The 26449-nt window shown below is 41.5% G+C and overlaps 1 protein-coding gene across 6 annotated transcripts in view; it reads left to right on the forward strand.

The window, feature by feature from the left end:
- SIPA1L1 (signal induced proliferation associated 1 like 1) overlaps positions 1 to 26449 on the forward strand; it is a 289676-nt gene that overhangs the window by 86157 nt on the left and 177070 nt on the right. For 5 of the 6 annotated variants that reach the window (XM_088471233.1, XM_088471227.1, XM_088471231.1 and 2 more), the window contains exon 2: positions 1402 to 1494. The exons of the other annotated variant lie outside the window; for it this stretch is intronic. The gene's annotated coding sequence lies outside the window, so the exon portion shown is untranslated. The remainder of the gene's footprint in view (positions 1 to 1401; positions 1495 to 26449) is intronic. 6 annotated transcript variants of the gene reach the window in all.

Raw genomic sequence — 26449 nt, forward strand, 5'->3', positions numbered from 1 at the left:
TGCTTACAGGGATTTATTTAAGTTGAAGTTTTGTAAATGAGAGATTTAGCTCTGACATTCGCAGCCAGTCTGTATGTGTTAGTGTTGTGGATAGGGGGCATATCCCATAACGGAATATATTTTGGTGTACTGTAAGAGTCATTTTAAGGTCACTAGAGGAGCAAAGGGTTCACATGGAGAATAGCTGATGAGTGCAGAGATGTGAGAGGATAGGCTCTAACTGGCGTTTAGTTGCAGAAAGGACAGCAAAGAACAGTTATAGCATGTAGTTCTTTATTAACGAGAATGATCTAACCACAAACTTGTCAATTTTTTACGCACCTTTTAGTGCTGAATTGTTTAAAACTAAATTGAAAAATGTTGTGCAGCACCATGCCACTCTCTATTTAACATTTTTCATAGGATTTAAATTTTTTATTGTTTGTTTTAGAATTTTTCAGAATTCTTTGTTTGATTAATCACTTTCACCCATATTCTGTTCCTAAACTTCCTCTAACGGGAGCTCAGAAATTGGGAACGGGAAAATAGCCCCCATAGTTACACCTCTGGAATAGAATTGTTTGGTTTTTTTTTTTTTTTTTTTTAGATATTTATTGAAATTAACAATATTTATATTATACATCATACACAGACACAAATTTAAACTTGCAATGCAAATCTCCAATGTACTACATTCCAGAAATGTGCAAGGAGTGTTGAAGCATATGTTGAATTTAGACACTCTTGCTAACTAGCAAATAAATATATGTAAATACCTTATTTTGGAGGAGAGGAAAAAGTGACTTGGAGCATTAGGTCCAAATAAAAATCCATCATTGCAAACTAGGGGATCTATTTACTAAGCCTTGGATAGAAATAAAGTGAATGGAGATAAGGTGCCAGCCAATCGGCTCCTAACTGCCATGTCACAGGCTGTGTTTGAAAAATGACAGTTAGGAGCTGATTGGCTGGTACCTTATCGCTGTTCACCTTATTGCCTTCCAAAGCTTAGTAAATAGACCCCTAGGTTCTTACAAGAAAGCAACAGAGTGATGGAATATTAGCATTGGGTAAAGACCGAGTAGGTTTTTTTTCTCTTTAAAGATGCATTCAATGCTTGTGTTTTTTAATAACATCGTTGATTAATGTGTTTTTACTTTTGCATTCAGTGTCACAAGATAAATTGCTGTATTTCATATGCACAATTAGTCCAGTGTATTCAGACTGATTTTTGCCTACAGCAATGTAATGTGCTATATATTTTTGTATAATGCACTTTGTAATTATTTGAGCCGGTCTGCCTTCCAGGTCAGGTGTGATGGATTGCAGTTAGCTTAGTCGTTTGAAACTGATACTGAGGCAGAAAATGCATCGAAAAGCTGCAGAGTTTAATAAAGCAGTGGCTTTGTTTTATTTCTCTAGGGCCTAGTAACGGGGATGCACGCAGACGTTTGAGATGATAAGCAGAAGCAGCAAATATCAAAGTGAACAGCCAGGAACATGATGATATAGCAGGTAAGCTCATTTTATTCAGGTTAGGGACATGAAACAGCAGTAGGCTGACTGGCTAAATAAAGGTTATGTATCTTTTACCATAATAATAAGACTTATACGTACTGAATTGGAAGTCTGCTACTATTAGCAGTGTACCTACTGTATGGAGTCAGTCCATGATGATCTGCCAGTGGCTATAGAGACCGTGATTATACACTGTATACTCAAGGCTACAAACAGGATGCCAGATTTATTAGCACTTCATTCTGGTGATTTTCATTGAATCACAACAACCAATTGTCTAGTGCGGGTTAGACCATGAATGCAAGGGATTGGTTGCTAAGGTTTATTGCAAATTTGGCATGTGATCGCAAGTAAACCCCATATTTCAGACTACAATAAAAGTTTTTGATGAATTTTAGTCCTTTCACTGTAATCACTAAGATGAACCTAAATAAAAAGCTATTATTCCCACATTAAAGCCTTTGACTCTTATGAAATGCTTGTAATATTACTTCAGTATACCATAGTAACATCTGGCAAAAAGGTCTAAAAACACTGAAGCAGCAAACTTTGTGAAACCAATACTTGTGTCATTCTCAAAACTTGCGGGATGCCGACGGTCTGAATGCTGGCGCCGACAGGTTGAAGGTAAGTATTGGGGTGTTAGGGGGAGGTTAGGGTGCTAGGTTAGGTACTAGGGGGAGGGTTAGGGTTAGGCATCGGGGAGGGGGGTGTTAGGTTTACGGGGAGGGGAGGGGGAGGTTAGGATTAGGCACTAGGAAGCGAGGTTAGGTTTAGGCATCAGGGAGGGGGTGTTAGGTATAGGGTGTGGGAAGGGCGAGGTTAGGCTTAGTCACTAGGGGGGAGGTTAGGCTTTATGCTTTGGGGGGGGGAGGGTTAGGGTAGGGGTTAGAAAAACACATGGCTGTCTTTCCTATTGGTGTCGGGATTCTGGCTGTCGGGATGCCGCTGTCGGCATTTTGACCAGCGGCATCCCGAAAGCTGGGATTTCATACCGAACCTCTCTATCCATCTGGCTGAAAAAGAGAACTCCATTTTACACGGTAATGAATAGCCAGGGCTTAACAGGATTGTAATAACGAATCAGATTTATTTTTGTTGGAATTGTGGTTATTTTCCATACAGTTTGTAGACTCCTACAATATTGAATGCTTTATAGAATGAGGGCTAGCAACTTTAAATTGTACTATGATTTATAATGGTGTCACATCTTGGAATGTTGTAGGAATATCCAAGTAAAACAAACAAGAGCCGTCATACAGTGTCAGTGCCTTTGCAGGCTGAGATTACGTTACAGGAAATATTCATGTTTTCCATAGTAAAACTTTATTTTAAGATGATGGTTGATCCTTAGCACATCTGAACTCCTGTGTTCTGTAGACCCCATTTTTGTTCCCGTGCTCAGACTAAGCACTACAACCGTTCCACTCTGCTTCCACTGCTCTTCATTTTAACAGGAGTCTGATAAGAAGGACTCAGTGTAGCTATCATTGCAGTTTATATGTTTGAGAGGGCACAATTAAATATTGCGGCATCCATTGGGCAGATAAAATACATTATATTTGATCATATCTGTATTAGCAAAAGCTGTATTTTGCTACCAGAAGAACCTAAGTCTTGTTGCCACCTGAAGGCATGTGTCGTATATGCTTTATTATAGATACTCTGGGCCTGATTCACTATGGAACGTTATTGCGATCGCAGCTGCGATTATGCACGCAGGTCTGCCGCGAAAATATGCTAATGTCTGCAATCGCAAAGCCGTCACACAGCCAGCATAGAGACGCCCACTACCGCTTTCGCACCTCTGTAATACCTTGCAATCTTGCGTATACATCAGGAACATTGAGTAACATCGGCCCCCCACACACAATTACAACTGGTCTGACCTTACTCAGAAATTGCTAACCTCGTCTCACGCAGTATGTACACAAGCTGCATATGCAGTCGCAGTGGCTAATTTATGCACGCCCATGCAATGGCGTTCAATAGGACTGCATTTCTCCATCCACTTCCCTGTCACCGCCCCCTAAAGCTGACGTCCCGTCCCCCCATCTGCGATGGCTTTATGCCTGTGTGCGTGATCGCAGAGCAATCGCAATGCCAACTCACGCACGCACACAGCGAAGCATACGCATGCACAGTACGCACCATTGGCTGATCTGTGTGTGCTTTTGCAGTTGCGATCCATAATGAAGCAGGCCCTTAGTGTGGAGACTGCTGGCCATTCCATAATTTGAAGCCTATCATCTTCTTCTTTAACTCAAAAGTAGTTCTGACGGAGCCAGGTGGTATGTTTGCGGTGATTATCTTGCTGTTGGATGAACCTTGACCAACAAGGCATACACTAGGTGGTATTGGATGGTTCTGCAAAATGCTGTGATAGCCTTTTGGCCCGGATGCCAGTTGTTCTGTGCAATTTCCAACTCTGGATCCCCCAAAATGGCCCTAGACCATCACACTTACTCCTCCATGTTTGACAGTTAGTGCCACCCACTGAGGAACCCTACTTTTGCCTACTCGACGACATGCAAGTCTGTTTGATGAACCAAAGATTTCAAATTTTGATTAATCAGTGCTTAAGACCTTCTTCCAGTCATCCACTGGTAGTGCTTCATGGCCCAGGCAAGCCTCTTTCTTATTTATTTTACCATCTTAGGATGAGCTTTTTTACTGCCACTAGACCTGTAAACCCTGCACAGTTGAAACTGATGCTTACTTCCACCACTGTTAAGCTGTGCTTGAAGCTGTTGTCCTATGAGCCACCTTTCACTCAAACTGTTGACTCTCAGAAACTTGTCTTCTGATTCTGTTGTGGCTTTGGGTCTGGCACACCCATTCCTGACACAGTTTCCTCCAGTTTCAAAGTGCCTTTTGATGGTGTAGGAAAACTGTAGTCACTGATGCCTTGGCTTTTTTTTTTTTTTGTAATTTCTGTAAAGAAAAGACGTACACTTCTAAAGGCTATTATGGTCGGTCTGTCTGTCTTCCTTTTAAGCGCCTTTTTCTCAGTTATGGTAGCAATATACTACTTCCTGCAGTGCAATATTATCCAAATTATGCTTCAGAGCGTGTAATAACAGTCTGTTCCAACGCTGCTTTTGTAACAACAGGGGGTTTGTAATCAAGTAATCAACAGAATTTGGGACAACTGTAGGAATTGTTTGCATCAACTTTCAAGGGATAATTTACGTCCATTATTGTAGAACATCTGTAACTTCTTAAGCCATTGCTTCTTCCCTTTAAAAAGGCCTCTTTTTTTATAATTCTGAAATGTAAATGATAGTCTACATCTACAGTCTTATTAGCATTGGTTTAACCCAAAATATGTCTTCCACCTCTGTTGGTGGTGTATTTTTTTTATCCCTGGACCTACGCAGTTGGTTCTGATTTTAAATTTTTTTTATAATCTAATTGTGATTTGTTAATTGCTGCGTAAACGTTTTTCTCTTTTTAGTGTTATTTTTGTTGTTGCTTTCATACTCCTCATTAATACTTCTATACAGAGCCATACACTTTCTTTTTATTTCCCTATCTACGGATCGTTGTGACTTTCCATGGATACTATCTGCAATGAAAGGGGGGGGGGGGGTATGGATTATGAACTTGTGTTGGTTTTGGCAATAAAAAGCCTCTGTCTCCTGCCGCTGTCCTTAATAAAACATTAGCCTCTCTGGTTAGTGACTCCTGGACTCTGCATTCTCATTTCCCACAGGCCCCATTTGATAATATTGAACTTTCCATATTCATTTCCCTTGCATGTCAAAATTGAGTTGATTTAACACATTTTTGTGGGGGTTTATTGCTCTTTAATAGCTGTTTTACAGTTGCCCTGAGACGTCCTCAATTGAATAGAGGCATTATTAGCGATGAGAGGGCAGTATAATATCACCTTGTGCCTGTATCTGATATTAGAAGAACAAGCACTGTAGTGTTTACATATTTTTGCCATTTGTTTTAAACTGAACGAGAGATTTAAATTGTGGCTCATACACATTTAACAATATGCTCCATGAGCGATCTCGTTAAGCATTTCCCCTGCACTTCCGGGCTCAATGTCGTTAACGACATTGAGCATACACACTGAATGATATTGTTCAGTGACGGCACCCTCCCTCATCCCCAAACTTGCAGAACCTGCATCTTCAGGTTGCCCTGCAAGTACGGGCGATGACTAACTTCGTTAACGAACCGCGGGAGCGCGCATCATTAACGATATCTTGCATACACATTGGACGATATTGACCGTGATGAACGATATTGTTATCGTTTATACCGTTTAATTTATCGTCTGTTTTGTACACGGCTTTAATAATAAGCATATTGCCAATAAAAGATGACTACGTTTCTTCTTAAATGAAAATGTTGCATAAAATGAAACAACATTTACACTTTACAATTTATTTTTGCCGAAAAACAGTTAATCCGTTAAAGAACGCTTTTAGTTATGGTAGAGAGTGCTTTTGACAACCCCAATTTACAATTTTCATTAGTTTCCATTAAAAGTAATATATTTTGGACGCCCACTTTTGATGTCAGGCCAGACATATCGAGCGGCTGATTGGTAAGTGCATATAGCTAGTCAATCGGCCACTTGGACGGCGGATCGGTCTGCATACCGATCCGTTGTTGTAGTGCGTAACCAGCATTAGACAAATCTCACTAGGGAATTGCACCTAAAAGTGCCACACTGACACTTGGCTATTAGGGCAGTTTATACTCCTCTTCAATTTGGCATTCTTTGCTTATATCCTAAAAGGTCCTTCTGGCTTATGCGGGCCATACACGGGGCGATTTGAAAACGTACGACACCTCGGTACATTTTCAAATTCAGCCCGATGCATCGCATGCTGCTGTGATTGGTAAACGATGATGCTTACAAGATGCTTTGTTTACCTATTTAACAGCGAAGACGGATCGCGGATCTTATGGTTTTTCCATAAGATCTACAATGCCAATGTACGATGGCGGGGACGCGCATCGCCGTCGTGCAGCATGCCAAACCACACACGATTTGCACGATTGATTGTGCGATCGATCTAAATCGTGCACATCGTGTAAAAAATCTTACCACGTAAAATGAACACTTTAATGAAAATGAAAGGACTCCGCAGTTAGTGGTATTGCTGATAGTGACTTATTGTTTACTGCTGCAAATAATACTGTAATTGTAGATATCCATTGTAATGTTTATCCATGTAGATCAATTACCACCTAAGGCAAGACATTTTAATGCATCCTCGGAATGATTTAGAATAGCAATCTGTTCGCCTACAATCAATGACCTTGCTGGAGGTCTGTAATACTACACCTTCATGCAAAGAACCAATCTTTTGTCTAGCCTGGACCCTTGCATCACATTCCAATACAGATGACTCATCTTAGCACCTTCACTCACTCTTAAGCCTTCCTGTTTTAACTCAGATCACTACCAATGAGGCCTGCAGGGACTTCAACTCTAAAAATGACTCCCTGTTGAAGCTAATTTTTGTTCCTTGGGCAACTCTAAGCGACTCAAATCACAGAGGGACAATGTGCATGTTAACCGTCTGTGAAGCCTTCCATGATTTAAAAGGTAACAATCCTCTCACCAGCTTGATTTAAACAGCCATAGGTTAAACTAATGTTTGGACTATGTGAGATTTTTATGCTAGTAGCCCTATTTCATAAGTTGATCTTCAGCACCTTCCTTGTGGAAGCAAGGGTCATTTGAATTGCCCCTGAAGAAGATCTTGTTGTCCACAGCTGGTATAAGAAATACTTTTTAAGCTTAGTATTTTTAGATAAGTGATCAGTGTATTCTAATTGTAAAATACATTCTGTCCTCTCTTGATTGGATTTTTAGCATGCAAACAGATTTTATGTTTGTTCCCTAACCAAAGTAAGTATTTGTTTTCCTGCGTACAAAGAATAATGCAAACATGGTCAGGGCTGGCAATCACAGCATCATATGTGGAAAAAGTCAACCTTATCGGATGCAGATGTTGTAATAAATGTTAGTAATTGTTATAAGAATGTAAAACATTGGTCTGTTGACAAGCTAGAGATTTTTTGGGATGTTAAGCTGGGTACACACCTTACAGATATATCAGCAGATGATGGTTGTTCATACGCACTGAACAACCATTATCTGTCATCTGGCCACGGGTCCCACTGGTGGGGGGCGTGACGCGCCCCCCTCCCCGCGGTCTCTGCTGCAAGTGTACGGGCGGTTGGCTGACCACCCGTACACACAGCACAATGCCCCAATATATCTGCAGATATATTGGCCATCGGTTATGCAGCACAACCAACACGCTATGTCTGTGAACGACGTCGTTCACAGACATATCGCTGGCACACACCGGCCGACGCACACAAGATATATTGGCTGATCAATTGATCGCCCAATATATCCGCCAGTGTGTACCCAGCATTAGATATGTCCTGATAAATGTCTAAGAAACATGGCTTTCATGTATGTACGAGAGAGCACAGTTATGTATAATAAAACTAGATGCACCAGAAGATGTTCTTGTGTCAAGATATTCAAGTTAGGTTGTGATCTTTTCCTCAGGGAACAAATGCTGAATGCTACTCCTAGGAATCTCCTTTATTCAGTCACCTAGAAAACAAAATATGACTCAGACATTCCTCCACTGCATGGAGTGCTTTTGTCTGTGTTATTGTGATGACCTACCAAACATAATCATGGGACTTAACTGGGTCTGGTTTTTTGTGATGATTATTTGGAAGCAGCTGTTCATGAGTTGAGAAATAATTTTTCTGAATTTTGTAAAAGGCGGCAAATCCCAGGGCCTGTAGCTTCAATTGATGATGTAGCACTCTAGTATACGCTGCAAGTTCGTATGGGTAGTCTTTGTACGTCGGCTGCTGACCGCATTGATATACTCTTCTAAACACATTCATACCCTACAGATGGTCTCTGTCATCCATAAGATGTTAATTCCATTTTAGTACAATTTGTGAAGGATATTAATATACACACAGTGGCAACTTTATAAGGTACAGATGTGTGTTAATGCAGAAGCCAACTCGAGGCATAAATGAAGTTCAGTTATTGTTTAGTTCAAACACCAGAATGGGGAAGAGCTCGGATCTAAGTGACTTGGACAGTGGAATGATAGGTGGTGCCAGACCGGGTAGTTTGAGTATCTCCGTAACTACAGATTTCTTTGGATTTGCATACACAACAGTCTCTACAGTATAACATCTAGTGAGCGGCTGTCCTGTGGGTGAATACACCTTGCTAATGAGAGGAAAATGGGCAAACTGGTTCAAGCTGATAGAAGTGTGACTGTAATTCAAATAACAATGCTTTTTAACAGTGGTATACAGAAGAGCATCTCCGAACAGAAAGCCTGTACAGGGGATGGGTTACAGCAGGAGAAGATCATTCTTCCAATTCCTGTCAGCTAAGAACCGAAAACTGAGGCTACAGTGGGGCACAGGCTCGCCAACCCTGGACAGTTGAATATTGGAGAAAGCGTTTACTGGTGTGACAAATCTAAAGGGGGGTATCCACTTAGCGATTTAACCAAGCGATTGCACGAGAACGACGTTATCGTACAATTGCTTGCAAATCGCACATGCATCGGGCATGTTTTGGTCGGAAGTGACCAGCGACGCACGTGCCCGCTGGTCGCTTCCGACATCGCCCGTACATGCTGGTCAACCTGACGATCTCGTCGGGTTCAGCATGTGCGGGGATGAGGGATGTGCCTGGACTGAACTAGTGAACATTCAGTCTAGGCACATCACTAGATCTACAAACGAGAGCACGATTGCAGTGCCATAATCGTGCTCTCGTTTGTGTGTGTGTGTATATGTATGTATATATATATATATATATATATAATGTGGATACCCACCTTAAATCTTTTCTGCAACATGCAGAGGTTGGGATCATAATGTAAATAACGTGGATCCATCCAGCCTTATGTCAAAGTTCAGGCAGCTTGTGGTGGTGTAATGGTGTGGGGGATGTTTTTCTTTGCATACTTTATGCACCATGATATAAATTGAGCAACTTTGAAGTGCCACAGCCAATTTGAGTATTGGTGCTGACTGTGTTTATGCTTTTATGGCCTTAGTATATCCATCTTCTTATGGGTACTTTCAACAGGATAAACACTCTGTCACAAAGTACACATGTTAAGCTGGTTCTGCAAACGTGAGTTTGATGTGGAGTCCTACCCAGTATTAGAAAGGTGTACCTAATGGAGTGGCAACTGAGGGACGGATTGAAAGTTGCACATATGTTGGCCGCAATTGCGCACTGGGGGGAATTCAATTATTTGGGCACCTAATAACAAAGCTATTTAATTGTTGCTCCAATCTGGGCGCCAATGTTACCTGCGCCCAGATTTGTGCTCACACCCTCCTGAGGTGCCTAGCAGAATTCTACCATTTGTGCGCTCTAACCAGGACGCGAAAATTGCGATAAGTAATGAGGTTGTGCTCGATTGGCAAAACAATTTAATCACTCCGTTGGACGACGCCCATTACTTATCACCCCCGAAAAAACAATTTCATTTTTCTCCCTGTGTGCCCAGAACGAAATGCGTATAAATTTGCCTGTGCACGAGCACTATACCTTCTCAGTAGTCAGACAGATGTATGTGTACACATTTGTGTACTCCACCCATCCAATGACTTCAGCTGTGTTTTTTTATACCCATTACATTTTTCTTCAAAATGTAATGGGTAAATTATTAAAATAGAAATAAATGGATGTATCGTTAAAATAATTAAAAAGTATTAGTCCTATTTTTATTTCAGATTTTTAGAAGTCACAGTGATGAAATGTGAAAATACTAATTATATAAAACAAAATAGCAGTTGTCATGTGTTTTTTAAAATGTCAACCTGCAAAGGAAAGTCCTCTGCAAAACACGTATTTATTTAACATTTTACATTACATAGCTGTGCAACCAAGTGGGAAGCAATCGCAACCCAAAAAATCACATTATAGCAATTATAAAATTAATTTAATCACTAAAATAATAATAATAATGGCAGTGTGGGCACCCTAACCAGGACTTTAGACGTGTTTAGCCGTTTTATGTGGCTAAACCCTGCCTAATTGGGTACGACAAACGCAATAATTAATGGGCGCCCAAGAACAATTGAATTGCAACATTGGGCGCCCATTAATTAGTGTGGCTTAAACAACTGAATTGTCCACATTGAGCTTTAACCTTTCTCTGAAACCTCTCCACACGCATGTGTCAAATTCTAGAGTTGTACTGAGTCAGCACTCTGGAACATGCATACAGTCAGGGTCAGACATTTTGCGAGCTGATCGAATCGTTATCAGATGTATTGACAACACTGAGGCATAAGTCTGTGAAATTTGTCGCTAAAGTGTACTAGTGGCTTTTACACAGTTGTGGCAGCCATTTTGTATATGTTACCAATACTTATGAAAATTCAGCATCATTTTGGCGATATAACTAGCAGCATTAGTGTACAGCGTAGAAGCTTCTGTATCCTAATGGCAATGTAGGATTGACCTAGTGTAAGAGTTTTGCTGATTCTGAGCCTCATACAGCAGTGTACGCAATTGCAACTACGTACACAGATCGGCCGATTGTTCAGTACTGCGCGTGCATATGCATCTCAAGGTGCATGTGCTGCAGTCGCCCTCGATTACGCACGCACATAGGAATCCATCGCAGAGTGAGTGACAGGCCGTGAGCGTTTGAAGGTGGTGACGGGGGAGTGGTTGGAGAAACACAGGCGTTTCTGTCCGTTAGAACGCTTTTGCATGGGCGTGCATAAATTAGCCACTGCGATTGCATGCGCAGCTTGAGTACTCTCTGCATGCGAGGAGACTTGCATTTGGGTCAGACCTGCTGTAATTGTGCGTGAGGGGCTGATGTGCTTCGATGTTACCGATGTATACATAGGACTGCGAGGTATTACGGATGTGAGAAAGCAGCAGTGGGTGTGTCTATGCTGGCTGAGCGGTGGCAGTCATTAGCATATTTTCACAGCTTCATTGCGTACGATTACGCAGCTGCGATCGCAATTGTGATCCATACTGAATCAGACCCTCTGTCCAATATGGTTGGGACTTTGTTGCTGATATGTCAATGATAACTTCTGTAACCCAGATTGCCATTAGTATGTGCAGGAATTCTTTATTCTCTACATGTGCACAAGAACACTACTTGGGAAAGTTCCAAATATATCTGTCTTGAATTTGGTTCTTTAAAGGGAAGGTGATGTTTACAAAGAAAGTCATTGCCACATATAAGTTTTTTTGAGTTTTGTTTTACTGGGGACAATATTTAGGCATCTAGCACAAAATACCTAAATATTGTCACTAGTTTTAAGTGAATTCTCTGAATGTATGGTTCAGTTCGCAAGATGGATGCCTCCCCTTTGAAGGAATAGCGTGTACTTTAGATTAGAGATGGGGTAAGTTTATTCTTTTTATAAAATATTACCATTTGTAACATTATCAGTTGTATGTAAATATTGATTCTGTAAGAGACCTCCCTTTCAAAAAAACAGTAGGGAGTATGGTTTAATTGGGTGCAATGGGCCTTGGTTTTGAAAATCCATTTTATTAAATCACTGCAATGTTATTGTAGCAGTGTAGAATTTAATATGATTTTGCCTCAATTTAATTTAGGAGTTTTTACATCTCTGCCAAATTTCATTTGAATACATTCAACATTATTGAGGTGTAAAAAGTGACGGCTGGGGTTTTCTAAAGCAATAACGGAAACTTCTATAACATTCATATTATTTAAACATGGAGGCAGCATCTTGGCATTGGCTAATTTAAATAAAACCATTGTTATGCCAAATTATTAGTCATCCAATATACTAGCGTTAATCTTAAGTACTAATCCGGGATGAAGAGAGTTTGACAATGCCTCAGTGGTTTTTAAACTGTCATCAGGGGACATGACATAAATTCTTCCAGTTGGAGTTATAGGGTCGACTTTGCATAAGACCTCTATTAGAGGTATCCAAAAAGTTTTTCCTCCCAAAGTCTATTGTATATGTATGCCATAGGAAAGGGCATAAAAAACACAGTAAAATGACACCTCTCCCACCTCTCTAGCTTAATTAGGAGAGCTGCTATGGCGATTTGAAAATACGCTGGTTGTGCGTTTTTGACAGATTGTTGAAAACTTTACATAGCTATATTTTGGAAATGACATGATATATTTATATAATATTTTGTAATTTTCTTAGACTACATATATACTCTCCATATACCAAATTTTATCAAAATCTGAGCTGGTGAGGTAAAATTTTTTAAAAAAGTGTGTTGATTTGACACGGAATGGCTCAATTGAGTTTCATGGGAATATGTGCATTAAGGGCCTAATTCAGCTTAGATCCTATTTGCAAACCACAACGTAGGCGAGTGATTTTTTTTCCTGTGCGCACGTGCAAAAGCATAATAGCATATGCCTGCAAAGGCACCCGCAAGCCAGCAAACAATCAGAAATATTGACAGCTAACGTTAGGGGGATACAACAGGTGGGGGGGAAGGGTGTCTTAAAAACGCAGGTGTCTTACTGTTTGGACGCCATTTAATTGGCATCCATAATTTATCCAGTGCGGTCACCTCCGTAGCACAAGAGCTCTCTGCGTGCGAAGAGACTCGCGGCGTTAGAGACAGGTCAGACTAGCCGCAAGTGGCCGATGTTCCCGATGTGTACGTTGGTCGGCTTGTGCACTCGCAGAAGAGAAGACAGCCGTCTCTATGCACGGATAAGGTTGTGGCTGCATCTGCTTATATTAGCAGCTGCTTTCTGTCAGGATTTGCAGATGCAATTGTGATCCAAGCTGAATCAGATGAACAAAGTACATTATGCTGCAGGGATGGTCATGTCTCTTCCAAATTCTACTGTACAAATACAGTATATGGGTAGTAAACAGCAGGTCTGTCTCAAAATATAAGTGTAAAAGTGAACTCTGGCTTTGCCTAAACAACTAATTGAAGCTCATGTGAACTGTGATTGTATTTGATTTGCTGTGGGAAATGAGAACTTGCGATCAGGGCATTAAATGAAGAACACTACATTGTCCCCATGCTATCATTAGTATATACCAGTATTTCCCAAACCGATTCCTCCGGGAGCACTAAAGCTGGTCATACACCAGACCAACTTTCCTCCAACCATCCAACTAGTTGGTTGGAATGAAAAGCCGGTAATACATGGGAGCAAATGACAATCGGCCATTTGCTCCCAAACACCAGAAAACACAAAAAAGGTTGTTCAGGCAAGTTGGTTAAATCTTTATAGTGGGTCTGCACTTCAGGAGTTTAGATCTATCTCTAGCTGCTGCACACATAAGAGGTATCACAACCTCATTGAAATCTAAGTATAACAGGGGTTAGTGTGAGCGCTTTGTGATATAATTTGAGGTCTAAGGTGTGCAGACATTTGTGTCTCGTTAGCCGGTGATTGCTTTTACCTGTGTGTCCTGTGAGGAGCTGTTCTAGGGTTTGATACTCCTTATCTGCAAGGACGCCAGGTGGGCCAGCAGACAAGCGGCAAGATCCGGGTAAGTTTGCATACCTACCCACTGCACTACACATTTCCAGTGCTTGCCAGCACATGATGCTCCAGTTCTCTGTTTCCTTTTTTCATATGTGTGACATAAAGGTGGAGAGTCGACTAGGCTGGATTATACCAGTGGAGAAAGGGAAAAGTTTGTTTAAAGTACATCAACAGTGACCTTCAATAAAATTACTGATATTGGGACTTTAAAAGAACACACTGCCCAAAGTTTTCGCAAACCAAGCCTTCTAAGCACCCATTGGACATTACACTTTTTAAGAACACCCATCCCACAGAATTATAAGGTGGATCACACCAGGACCTATACATAAACCTATTTATTTATTAACAGTTTCTTATATAGCGCAGCATATTCCATTGCGCTTTACAATTGTAAACATTAATAGAACAAAACTGGGTAATAACAGACAGATATATAGGTAGGAAGGCCCTGCTCGCAAGCTTACAATCGATAGGATAACACAACATACATATGTTCATGTACAGAACATCCGATACCGCAAACACCTTAGACCTCAAATTATATCTCAAAGCGCTCGCACTAACCCCTGTTATACTTAAGTTGGTTAAATCTGTTTGAACAGCTTTCGTCCGTTTTCCGGTGTTTGGGAGCAAATGGCTGCTTGTCATTTGCTCCCACGCATTACCGGATTTTCATTCCACCCAACCAACTATTTGAATGGTTGGAGGAAAGTTGGTCTGCTGTATGGCCAGCTTTAACAGTACATGGTTCAGTTTTCCTAGTTGGTGCACAGGTGTATTCATTACTGGCTGACACATTTTAAAAGATCCAGAGGTGAAACTAATTATTTCAATTGTGATTCTGTGAGGAGACCTGGAAAACATGCACTGTTAGTGCTACCTGAGGTATGAGTTTGGAATAACACTGGTATATAGGGATAGTGCTTATTATGATGAGGTCTGAGTTGCATTGTTAGTTTAACTTTAGAATGCGTTTTCAGTATAATAAACCCAATAGTGTGTATCAGGGATTGCACATACGCGCTATAGGCAGTGAGGGACACAGTTCTCAAAAATGAGCCTATATGCTCTGGCTGTGTGCACTGCAGACAATAGCAAGCCTGCAGTGTCTCCCCATCCTATCACCGCCTGAGGCCCTCATCCGTCCCAGTGTTTCTCATCTAGAGAAAGCAGTGCATCTGAAGCTATCCCTCCCCCCCTTACATTTTCTTCCCCTCCCTGGTGCTTACACAGAGGCTGCTGGATAGTGCCGGTCTGTCCGCCCTCGCACTTATGGTCATGGGTGTACCAGGATCGCTGAAGGAAACGAGAGGTGAGGGAGGCTGGGCAAGCGGCATGGCGTGGCCGTGTGGCTACATGTTTTACACCTACATCTCTAAGGGAGGCAGCTGTGCAGCAGAGCCTTATGCGGGTGGGAGCTGCTGTTGCTCGGGCGTGGTCTGTTTTATTTCCAGAGTGGGTAAGTCACTTGCTCCCTTACTTGACCATGGATTCCCAGTGCAACCGCTGCTTCAATACCACGGTCTTCAGGCTACTCTTACCTCTTTCCTGTCCCTAGCACTGCCCCTAACCCCCTCTTTGCTCCCAGTGCTGTTACAACTGCTATCTTCCCTTACCACCTCCCTGCCCTAACTGTGCATGCCATTACCCCAACTATACCCAAACTGCTGCCTGCCATCAGCACTGCCGTCTCTGCTGCCTCATCCCTGTACTGCCCCAACTGCCTGCCTTTAATACCCCCTCCTTGCCCCAACTGCTGCCTTCCTCCACCCCCCAGCTCTACCCCAACTGCTACTTCCCCCCCCAGCACTGTCCAAGCTACCACCTGACACCACCCCGAGCACTGTCCCAACTGAAGCCTGCCCTTACCCCTCTCTCTGCCCCCAGCACTGCACCTGTTTGCTATGTGAGATCAAGGCAATGTACCTATAAACATTATTAGTACTGAAAATGGGTTGGGTACTGGGTGCCAACGCTGAGAATCTCGGCGCTCAGGATACCGACGCCCGGCATCCGGACTGGGTTAAAATACTGACACCTGTCGGTAAGTACCCTACCTTTAACCCTTCCCGCAGCCTAACCCTAACCGCTCCCGCTAGTCCCAATACTTACCGTGGTGATGTTGGCGGTCAGGATGCCAACCACATCCCCTGAAGATAGGTTTGTGACTTGCCATGTTGTAAGTGGTGGGCATGCAGAGTGGTCTGATACTATGTGTGTGTGTGGGGGGGGGTTATGGGGAGCTCAAAAGCATACATTTTAATGGGAGCCAGAAACAGTGAAGTTTTGTTTTATACAGTGAGGGGTCCCTGGGGGACACATTTTTTTCTCCCAGCACAATCATTGAGTTATACAGAAAAAGGTGCATCTTAGGCAGCCCTCGGTTGCTTTATCACACAAGTCTTTATTTCTGTATATATTCAAACTGCCAAGTGAACACTTGAGGCTGTTTACACTTTCATGCCTTGCACCATATGTTTATCACTGTTGTTTTAATTTCATTAGGTCGTGTAATGGTCTGACCTGTCCTATTTTGTGTTTGATTTTATATGCTTTTATATAGGCAGAAATTTATATTTACATCGGATCTACAGTTTTTCTTGATTTTTTTATTAACACAAATTTCTCAGTCCTCCTGTCATCTTCATGTTCGTATCATGCAAGAGAATGAACGTTAACTTGACTTTTTTCACTGGTCTTGCATGTCACATGAATTGTTTTTTTGCGGCAACGTGTAAATGAGCCAGAGTTCCTGAAGATAGTTAATAGAACAATACACTATATGCCCAAAGGTGTACTGTGTATCTCTGGACAAGACGAGTGTTTCCTGCTGACGAGTGCGGTGCTTTTTACTGCCTTCAAATCCATTTGGGCACTGGTGACATATCCTTGGGCGCTGAGTAAGCAATTCCGATTTAAGGGACAGGACTTTAGACACATGCCATTCACATGGGTAAAGCATTTCCTAAAAAGACGATCATGTTAATGGTATTTTCAACAGTAGCTTCTACCAAGGCCACTGAGACATTACAGCATGCCCGGGAGATAGAGGGGGATGTGGACAAATCCGGCAGTCATAGCCACAGCCCCTCTGAAAAATGAAAAATACTATAGGTATGCTCCGGAGGGGCAGGTTGTCCTCCTGAACAAGTGGTCTGGACCCCTGAAGGCCCCTTGGACAAGCCTAGGCTTGGGTAATTAGTACCTGCCCCCCATTTCTAGGCGCCTCAGGCTTGTACTGACGGCCGTGTTTAGGTTTAGGGCTCCCAGGGGGGACTTAGGATTAAACGTCCCACCCGGAGGTTAGGGTTAGGCTAGGGGGAGGGAGGGCTAGGGTTAGGCACCCCCGGGGGGATTTAGGGTTAGGCATCCCCCCTGGGGGACAGGTTTAGGCGGCAGGGAAGGGGGGATTAGGTTTAGGTACTTAGAGGGGGGATTAGGGTTAGGCACTGGGGGGAAGGTTAGGGTTAGGCAACCCTAAGGGAGGGTTAGGGTTAGGGGAGGTAATTAGGTTAGTCTATACTTACCTTAGGACGATCGTGATTTTCATCCATGTCGGACAGCCGCTGTCTGGATTCCAACCGCCGGACTTGCGTCTGGCGGTAAATCATACCGATTCCAGCTTAACTTCCCAAGTCACACTTTTGAAGCACTTATGTCTTTCAAATTCTCCACAACACACCCCTGAATGAGGATCGTGTCACTTGCGCCTCATGGGGCATTAGAAATAATATTCTGTACTGTGCAGCCTATCCTATTTTCCATTTGTGTTTATCTTCTTGCATTCATAGGGGGGGAATTCAATTGTTTTATGTGGCACGATAATTAATGGGCCCCCGACGGAGCAATTCAATTGTTGCTCTGCTCGAATGCCACTGCTGCACACAATTCTGCTCACAGCCTCCTGATGTGGCGAGCAGAAATGTGCGAAAAGTCCATAGTTTGTGAGCCCTAACCAGGACTTTTGATGGGTTTAGCCTCTTGGACAAACCTGGTCTATTTGGGTGCCACAAATTCCGCTTGAATCTGAAGATCAATCTGGTTTTTCTTAATATGAAGAGACGACCTTTTGCAATTTTGGCAAGTAAATAAAAATAAAATGTCATCTTTTTTGGGGGGGATGTTATGTATCTGTGTATAGGAGTCCTGTTGCACTATTTGTAGGGTAGGAAATAATGCAGCTTATCCCTTTCAGACAGAAGAGCAAATTTCCGAGTCAAACATTTCTACCCGGTAATTTGTTGATCAACATGGGTCCTTTTTCTGTCTGAAAGGGTCAACCCGGGTCGAAATTCACAGGGCTTCAACCCAGGAATTTACCTGGTCTGAAAAGACGCATACAGTATACAACACACAAATTTAGGGGCAAATTCAATTAGCCGCGAAAAGCCAAGGTCGTCTAAAAGTGCGATAATTTTGCCTCATTCACCTGTTTGGACGCGATGTTCTCCATGCGCGTCCCCGCTTATCTCCTTAAAAAAGCCTCACTGACCCTGTAAATCAATATAGAAGTGTATTAATAGCCCTAATAAAAGTATTTAGTGATCTTATGTTGAGTCAAAGGGCTGTTATATGCATATTTGCATAAGTGTGAAAAATTATATAAAGCAGTGGATTTTGTGAAAAAATAAGTACCGCAGTTAAATTTGGGGTATATGTAAATGGGCACTAGTATATTTTGGTGTCTCAAGTGAAGATTTAAAAAAAATCTCAAAAAAACACCTGCTGCAGCTCCCTGCAATTTTAAAAACACCTGTCTCGACCTTTATAGCCCCCCAAAATACCTGGCCCCATACTTTACCCATTTTCCAACACTTTTTTTTATATTTTTGCTCCAAAAATGACCTCTTTTGGGGTGACTTAAGATATATATATTTTTTTTAGTAAGTCATTTGGGGGCGTGTCCAAAGGGTTCTGAACCAAGTCCTCACATTTGTACCCTGAAAATATGGATTTTGCTCTTCTTTTCTCCTGCCTTTTGCTGGAGAAACTTTTTTGCCTTTTTGTGCCTATGGAGTTTTCGCCTAGCAAAAACTCCTGAGAATTGAATACGGAGATACTTTGAGAACAGGCGAAAAGTGCAAATTGGCGAACACTTTTCGCTGATCGCGGCTTTTCGCCTCTGATTGAATTTGGTCCTTAGACTGATAAAGGCGGTAACATTTGGGAAGATTGTTTGTTTATTTCTGTGTGCAAATTGTATTAAGAAAAACTAACTAAACATCTTTTGATCTATTTATTAAATTATTTACATAGTTCCCATATTCCACAGCCCTTTACAGAGAATACTTGGCCGTTCACATAAGTCCCTGCTCCAGTGGCGCTTACAATCTATATTCCCTAACACGGAATCGGTAAGTTATACCGCTGGATGTCAGCCCGGTGGATGAAATACTGACGCCGGAAGAGCGGCAGATGAAGATCCCGACAGGAGAGGCAAGTAGGCTATCCCTAATCCTTCCCCCCCCCCCCCACCAATCCTCCCTTAGGGCGGCCTAACCCTCAACCTCCCCGCAGGGGTGCCTAAACCTACCCTCCTCCCCGCAACCTAAACCTAACCCTCCCGGGGCGTGCCTGACAATAACCGCCCCTTCCCCTAGCCTATCTCTCCCCGGGGGTTGTCTAACCCTAAGTCCCCCCGGGAGACCATAAACCTAACCTCCCCCTCTTCACGGCTATCTGCTCCCAACTCCCGGCTTATCTACAATCAGTATGCCAGGCGTCGGGATTTCGGCGTGGGGCTAATGATAGGCGTCTGTATTTAGAAGCCTATCTATTAGTCTTATGCCGGGATTTCACTGTCGGGAAGCCGGCGGTCGGCATTTCGATCGCAGGCTTCCTGCTACATACCCCCTGACACATGTAAGCACAGGATCCAATGAACCTACCACCAGTATATTTTTGGGAGGAAACTAGACCTGGATAAAACACGTGCAAACGGGTGCAGATTCAAACTCCACACAGTTAATGTTTTGGGAACCAAACCCAAGACCTGCAGTGTGGTGAGGCAGTACTTACAATCATTACGTCAGCCGTGCTTGTGTGTTGGCTCTTGCCACTTAGGGCCAGCAGCTGAATGATCCTTAACAACGCTACTGGTCTTTATGGTAAAATTCTTGGCATTAGAAATGACCAGGCTTCCAGCAACACTAGTTAAAGCGTGTAGATGAGGATGAACATAATTGGGCCTAATGTGGCCTGGGACACCACAATGGTGTCTTTTGGACTCTATTTTATTAGTGTTCTCCTTTAACACTCCCCCCTGTTCCCCATCAAATTTTCCAAATGTCAGTTTTCATTTAGGGCTGGTTGCCCACTCTGTTTTAATAATGTTTTTTATTTTTTTATTTCCTCTTCTGTAGAACAGGCATGATGGATAATAAACATTTAATGTTTATGTATCATGCATTTTTGATATTTCATAGGTTTTAGATAAAACCCCATGTACCCTGAAGGTCTTATTACAGCTCCTAAATAGATCTTCGTATTTAGCAGCGTGATATTTGGCACTTTTATAGTGACCGTGTTGTCATGGAGTTATGGGGGTGGGAAAATTGTTTCTCCGTCCTTAATCCCAGCATTGAGTTGCCTCATCCATATTTATTCCCCTACGGCTTCTAAGCACTTCGATGTGTTTTTGCTTAGTGGTTCTTTAAACTTTTAACATCATGATGTTTTTCCCCTCAATTACTTATGCTTGTTTTATATATATATTTTTTTTTTTTTTTCAAAACAGCATCTGGCAGAACTCTTAATGTCTGTCCAACTTCTACCCCAGCGCTTTTTAAACCCTGTTGTTGTGGAAATCCGCATTCATGCAACTCTCCTTCCCCTCCTTTGAAACTGAATATAATTTACCCATTCAGATATTCTCAGTGTATTGCAATAATGTTCAAGATTTGGTGTGCAAACTTCGGAATTTAAAACTCCGTGGGGCTTAGGTTCACATTCCATCATTGAGTGCACATCTTCGTTTTCTTGTTTATGGACTCCTGGATGGATGAATTACTAAGGTTGTCATTGTAGAGACCAGGTTGTGTCAAATTGTAACCCTTCAATCACAGAATAATCAAAGGTATGTTTTATTTGCAGTTGGGACTCATAGTGAGATCACACAGAGTTTGTGATTGGGGGTTTCAAGGACCCATTATTTATATATTAACAAAAAAATTGAGTTCCTACTACACTGTTTCAGGGTCTCATAATTTTTTACCTTCTAACATGCCCATTAAATGCCCCTCACACCTTCCCACATGTATTTTTATTTACCCATCAGATACCCCCATATTCCTCAATGTACTGTTTCAGCACCATATTGATTGGCACTATCCGTGTAGTAAGTTCCACACACCGTTACAATTTCCCAAAGTAGAACACTTTAGAACAGTTAAAGTATTGCCTGCAACCGCATTTGTGTGCCACAGTGTAATGCGCTGTAATTGGAATTACACCTTTAGCTACAACATAACTATATAATGCCCTCAAAATTCTCTAGTACCAAGCAAGGAGTGAAGCAGGCAGGTAAAGCCACTAAAAGCATGTCTCTTCTAACCTTTAAACAGGAAGTCAACACTGGCATATGTACACAAGTATATAATAAATTTAATTGTTTTATTGTATTTGTTTAAGCTTCGCTTGCCTGCCCTTATGCTGGGTACACAGTGCACGATATATCATTCGTACAGCTGACAAATGATGTATTAGTCAATGCATAGGCTCATGTGTGCACACGTATATCTGTGAACAACGTTCACAGATATATAATGTCAGCTGTGCAGCACTGCAGATGCAATCTATCTGAAATGTATACAGTGCACATCTGCCTGTGTGTATGGGCGACCGACTGGTTATACTGGCTACGGGAACCAGCGACCATGACATCCCAACTGGACAGGGAGATTTTAAATGCCTGCCCAGTTGTGATGTCTGGCCTAAACCTATTGAGCGGCCCTTTGGTAAGTGTGTATGCTTACCAAATTGGTCGCTTGGTTGGCGGGACGGTTGACTGGTCATTGCTTCACTGCAGTGTGTACCCCACATGAGGCAGCACCTTGGTAGCCTTATAAATAATGATAATAAATGAAGTTAGACAAGCCTATGCATTTCAGGCACGATTATTTCGTCTGGAGCCAAATTATCCAGGACCGGTAGGAGAATCACCTCTACATGACACTGCACGCTGTGCCCAAGCCGACAGCAAACTGCAAAATAATAATCTGCAATTGGGAATAATAAAACCATTACATCAAATTGTTGGCTGATGAGCTGCACAGCTCACATGTCCTTATTCACTAAAGCCAGCCATAGACTGCACGATATTGCACACGATCCGGCAGAACATGTGACGGGTGTAGCGATGAAACAACTATTGATGGGCCTCCATACACTTCAAAATATATTGAGATTATCCTCAATTAACAGACTGGAGTCGGTTTAATGATGGTCAGAAGGATGGGCTAGGTTTGATAAACTAACCCAATGATCCAGACCATTTTTCAGCCACTTTTAGGCTGTGAATAATTATCGTTCAATGTCCATACACTGAATGATAATCAGGTCTTTCATTGACTGATCTTAATGTTTGTCATTCAGTGTATGGCCAGCTTTCCAGCTTTTTCAGCCTGCTGTATCCCATGGAGAAGGAGAGATGGAGAGCACACTATCCTTTGTCTCCTCCACTCCTGATTGGCCAATCAGGTCATTTGGCCTGCTATTTTAGACTAAAAGACATGCTATAGCACATATATGTGATAACACCGCACATGATTAGAACTCTTCCCCAATGACTACAAGACCCTTGTTATTCCATTCTCAGCTGTGGGCATGGAGAACTTCAGGAGATATCCCAGCATAAGTATCTAGTGGATTTTATTTTTAAGTGAACTATTTTATTGACCTATGCTCATGTTTGACCTTTTACAGCTATAGTTGCATCCCAAGCAAGGTTGTATGTAGCTTCCTGTTTGGACAAATTTAAAGGACAACAACTTTTTTTTATTTTTTTATTCTTTTGGAATTTAAAATACTGTTCACATTGCAGGGTTTTCTCTAGCCTAGTATAGTATCTGCAGGTTTATAAGTCTCAATCTTCCCTTATTTATTCCTGAAGCCCTTCTGCTGACCTTAGTGATGTATGGTCATTTTCTCACATTAAAACAGCTAGAAGGTGTGGCCAAGTGTCACTGATGGATGTGTGGCTGGTTCAGTCACCCCAAAGGCAAAGCGTAGGCAGAAACAATCCTATAGGTTTGCTCTTAGCTTGTAGCTAGAAATAAGTTCATTGAATTATATCTAGTATATTAATTACCCTGAGCATTGCCATAGAACTCAATTATATTTTACGGTCGCTAACCCTTCTCAAAGTGACAGGTATTTTGATGAGGTATTTACAAAAAGCGGATTTGTACATTTCTATTCATTTACATTACCTTTTGGACTTTTCACATCAATTTAGTAGGCTTTTGGGAACCTGTGTTAAAGGCTTAAATTAATGTACAAAGCATAAGTGTTGAGAACAGTAACCTGATATTTTAATCATTACACAAAAGCATTATAAATCAATAGGCTAAGCCTATTCTAGCAAAAATGTGTCCTTTTGATGTTACTTATCTGTTTCCGAGTTGTATAAAATGTTCATCTTTTTGAGAACAGTGTTTACCCAGGTACCAAAAGTGAATGCAGAATTTTATGTTTCCCTCTGCCAAAATTTTATTAAACATTCAGTCAAGAATGACACTGACAGTACACAAGTAAATTATTTTAATAGACTAATATTAAACGCAAACCAATTTGTAAATGATTGTACCGTGCTTTCAACCAATCACAGGCATTTCTACCAACGCAAACTCCCCCATACTTGAAGTCAATAACCAATCATGCTGCAGTTCTCTGCGCTGGTTTACAACGCATGTGCATAACTTACTATAGAGTGATATGTGAAGGTGTCTTTTTTTATTTATTTAGTTTTTAGGAGCTGTAGGTGATATTTAATGCACTTTTTTTTTTTCTTGCATGACCACAGGAAATATGAGCAGCTTCATCTTTTATCTGGCGTTAGGTAGTGGGAGTTGGGGGGCAGGGTCTTCTCTCTAAATCTGGAATTGTTTGGTGGCCTGGGAATACTTGAATACTAGACAAAAATTGTGCTGGTCTGTGTGTTTGGTTCAAATTATATGAAACTAAACATATTCTGAGAGAACGAGGTGCTCACCACTTAAGGCCGGGCCCCCTCACTCGTCTCATTTGGAATTAAAAATGCAAGTTCAAGTGCATGTCAAACTTAAGTGTGATTGTTCACCGACATTCCTACTTGCATAGGAAGGACACTCTACCTTAATTTTTGTAACTTGTGCTCACCACATTGAAAGGCATAAAAACTGCAAAGAAAATTTTTGTTTGAGTTATCAGAAATGTATCAAATTGAAGAAGTCTGGTTTACGTGAAACCTGTTTTCTTTGTTAATCAGATACGCTCTCAGTAAAAAGGTAAACAAAAAAAAGTCATTTTTACTTTTTTTTTTTCTTTTAAAGGATTCTTAATTATTCAACTCCTCATAATCTGACATTTGAACCTATCATCACCCACCTGATTGGGGACAAGTTTTACAATTTCCAGAAAGCCGTGTTTGCCGTCTTTATGCACAAATGACTAACAATCTTGGCTGTGAGCGAGTTAATTATTCTTATGTGTTATGTTCTGTCTGATCTGAGTAGTTGGACTCTCCTTCTACATTTTGGTCTATGGTTTAGTTGATTTTAGAATAACTTTTTTGAGTATCTATTCAAAACCCGCTCCTCTCATTTCCTCACAGCCTGTTGGGGCAGCCGTGCTGATGGGTGAGATTACAGGAGGTCAGGCTAGGTCAGAACCGCTACAATACGACAGTGCAAAAATGCTTATTATTGGATAGACAGAGAGGACATATTTTGAACATCCTGTCCTGTAAAAAGAATTGTGGCCATCACAGGTGTAAAGCATATCACGGCAGTGTTTTGTATATTAATATTAGATCTCGAACATACAGATTTATCAGATTTATTAGTGTCATGCCTTCAAATTACACTTTTTTGAAAGGCCGACTCGAGCCTCCGGATCGCTTTTGATGCCTGAAGAAACCAAATATTTGACACTTGTTGAGAGAAAAAGCGATTCAGTAATAAGCGTTATATTCTTTTCACCTAAATTGCTGTTAAAGTTCTGCACACACTGAACAGATCAGAAAGTAGAGTATCTCTGGCCATGAGAGGAGTTTTTCCATTGGCAGCGGGACTCCCTTGTACAAGTAATGTGTTCTCCATAAAGTGTATGAAATAATTAATTCCAGACTCTTCTGCAGCAGTTGCTTTTAATAATCACTTTCAGATTTTTTTTCCCCACATCAGTTTTGTCCTTATAAACCTCTTCTAGAATGAAATTTTTATACTGCTTTGGTTGAACAGGTCAATCGATTGAAGGATTATTTTAATTTCAATTTCTAAAGCTCCAGGTATATTCCTGTACTAAATGACAGAGATTGGAGAATGGGCCAGTTTGTGTGAGCTTATGAACTAACATTAAGATGCTGTGATAGGTAAGATATCAAATTGATTCCATAGAGCGCTAAGGGTAATGAGGATTCAACGGCACAATGTTCAATGGCTGCTTAAAGTGTGTGATTGGGTGGATGGTAACCGCGCCGCCAGTTCGCACTGAATTCAAAACATACAATGAAATGTATTTCCTTGTCTTAAATTCTTACTAGTATAAGTGTCTGCGTGTGGCCGATGAGCTGGATGCAGAATTTGATTCAATTAATCTGTAATTGCTACCACATTGTATGCATGAAACTAAATTTGTACTGTATATTCACCTTTTATTCAACTTTGTTTGTGTCCTTGTGGTGCACCCCTACCTTATCTATGCGGTCTTGCAACAGCGTATATATGGTGTCAATGATACATCGGGAAACAGGTATATTTTCGCTTACGTCCGTGTACATGCCCTCATTGAATATTGAGAGTGCCCTGTTAGTCTACTTGCACCCATTCAGTCGCAAGTGGAGATGGGATTACAATGCATACAACTCTCTAGTGACCATACTTTGCTTTCACTTGGCTTCAGAGCAAGCGAGGTATGAAAAGATATGTGCAGCAAACAGATATATATGTCCAACTCACCAGGTCCAATGTGTTTACCACAAGTATGAAGGGTCTCCAAAATGATCTCTCCATGCAGTGAACACAGCTAGGGGATTACTGGAGCTCAGTTGCCTGTGAAAGAATGCTATATAGTTGGCTATTAAAGCAACATTTGGTGATTTTTAAATGGATCTTAAACCTAACTCCCTTTGCTTTTAAACCTTTTTTGACACGTCATGTTCCAATATCAATAACCATAAATACTTGTACCCACACAAATTATGGAATGCTTTGAATTTC

This window comes from Taudactylus pleione, unplaced genomic scaffold (assembly GCF_031769625.1).
Source record: "Taudactylus pleione unplaced genomic scaffold, aTauple2 ptg000113l, whole genome shotgun sequence".
NCBI lineage: Eukaryota > Metazoa > Chordata > Amphibia > Anura > Myobatrachidae > Taudactylus > Taudactylus pleione.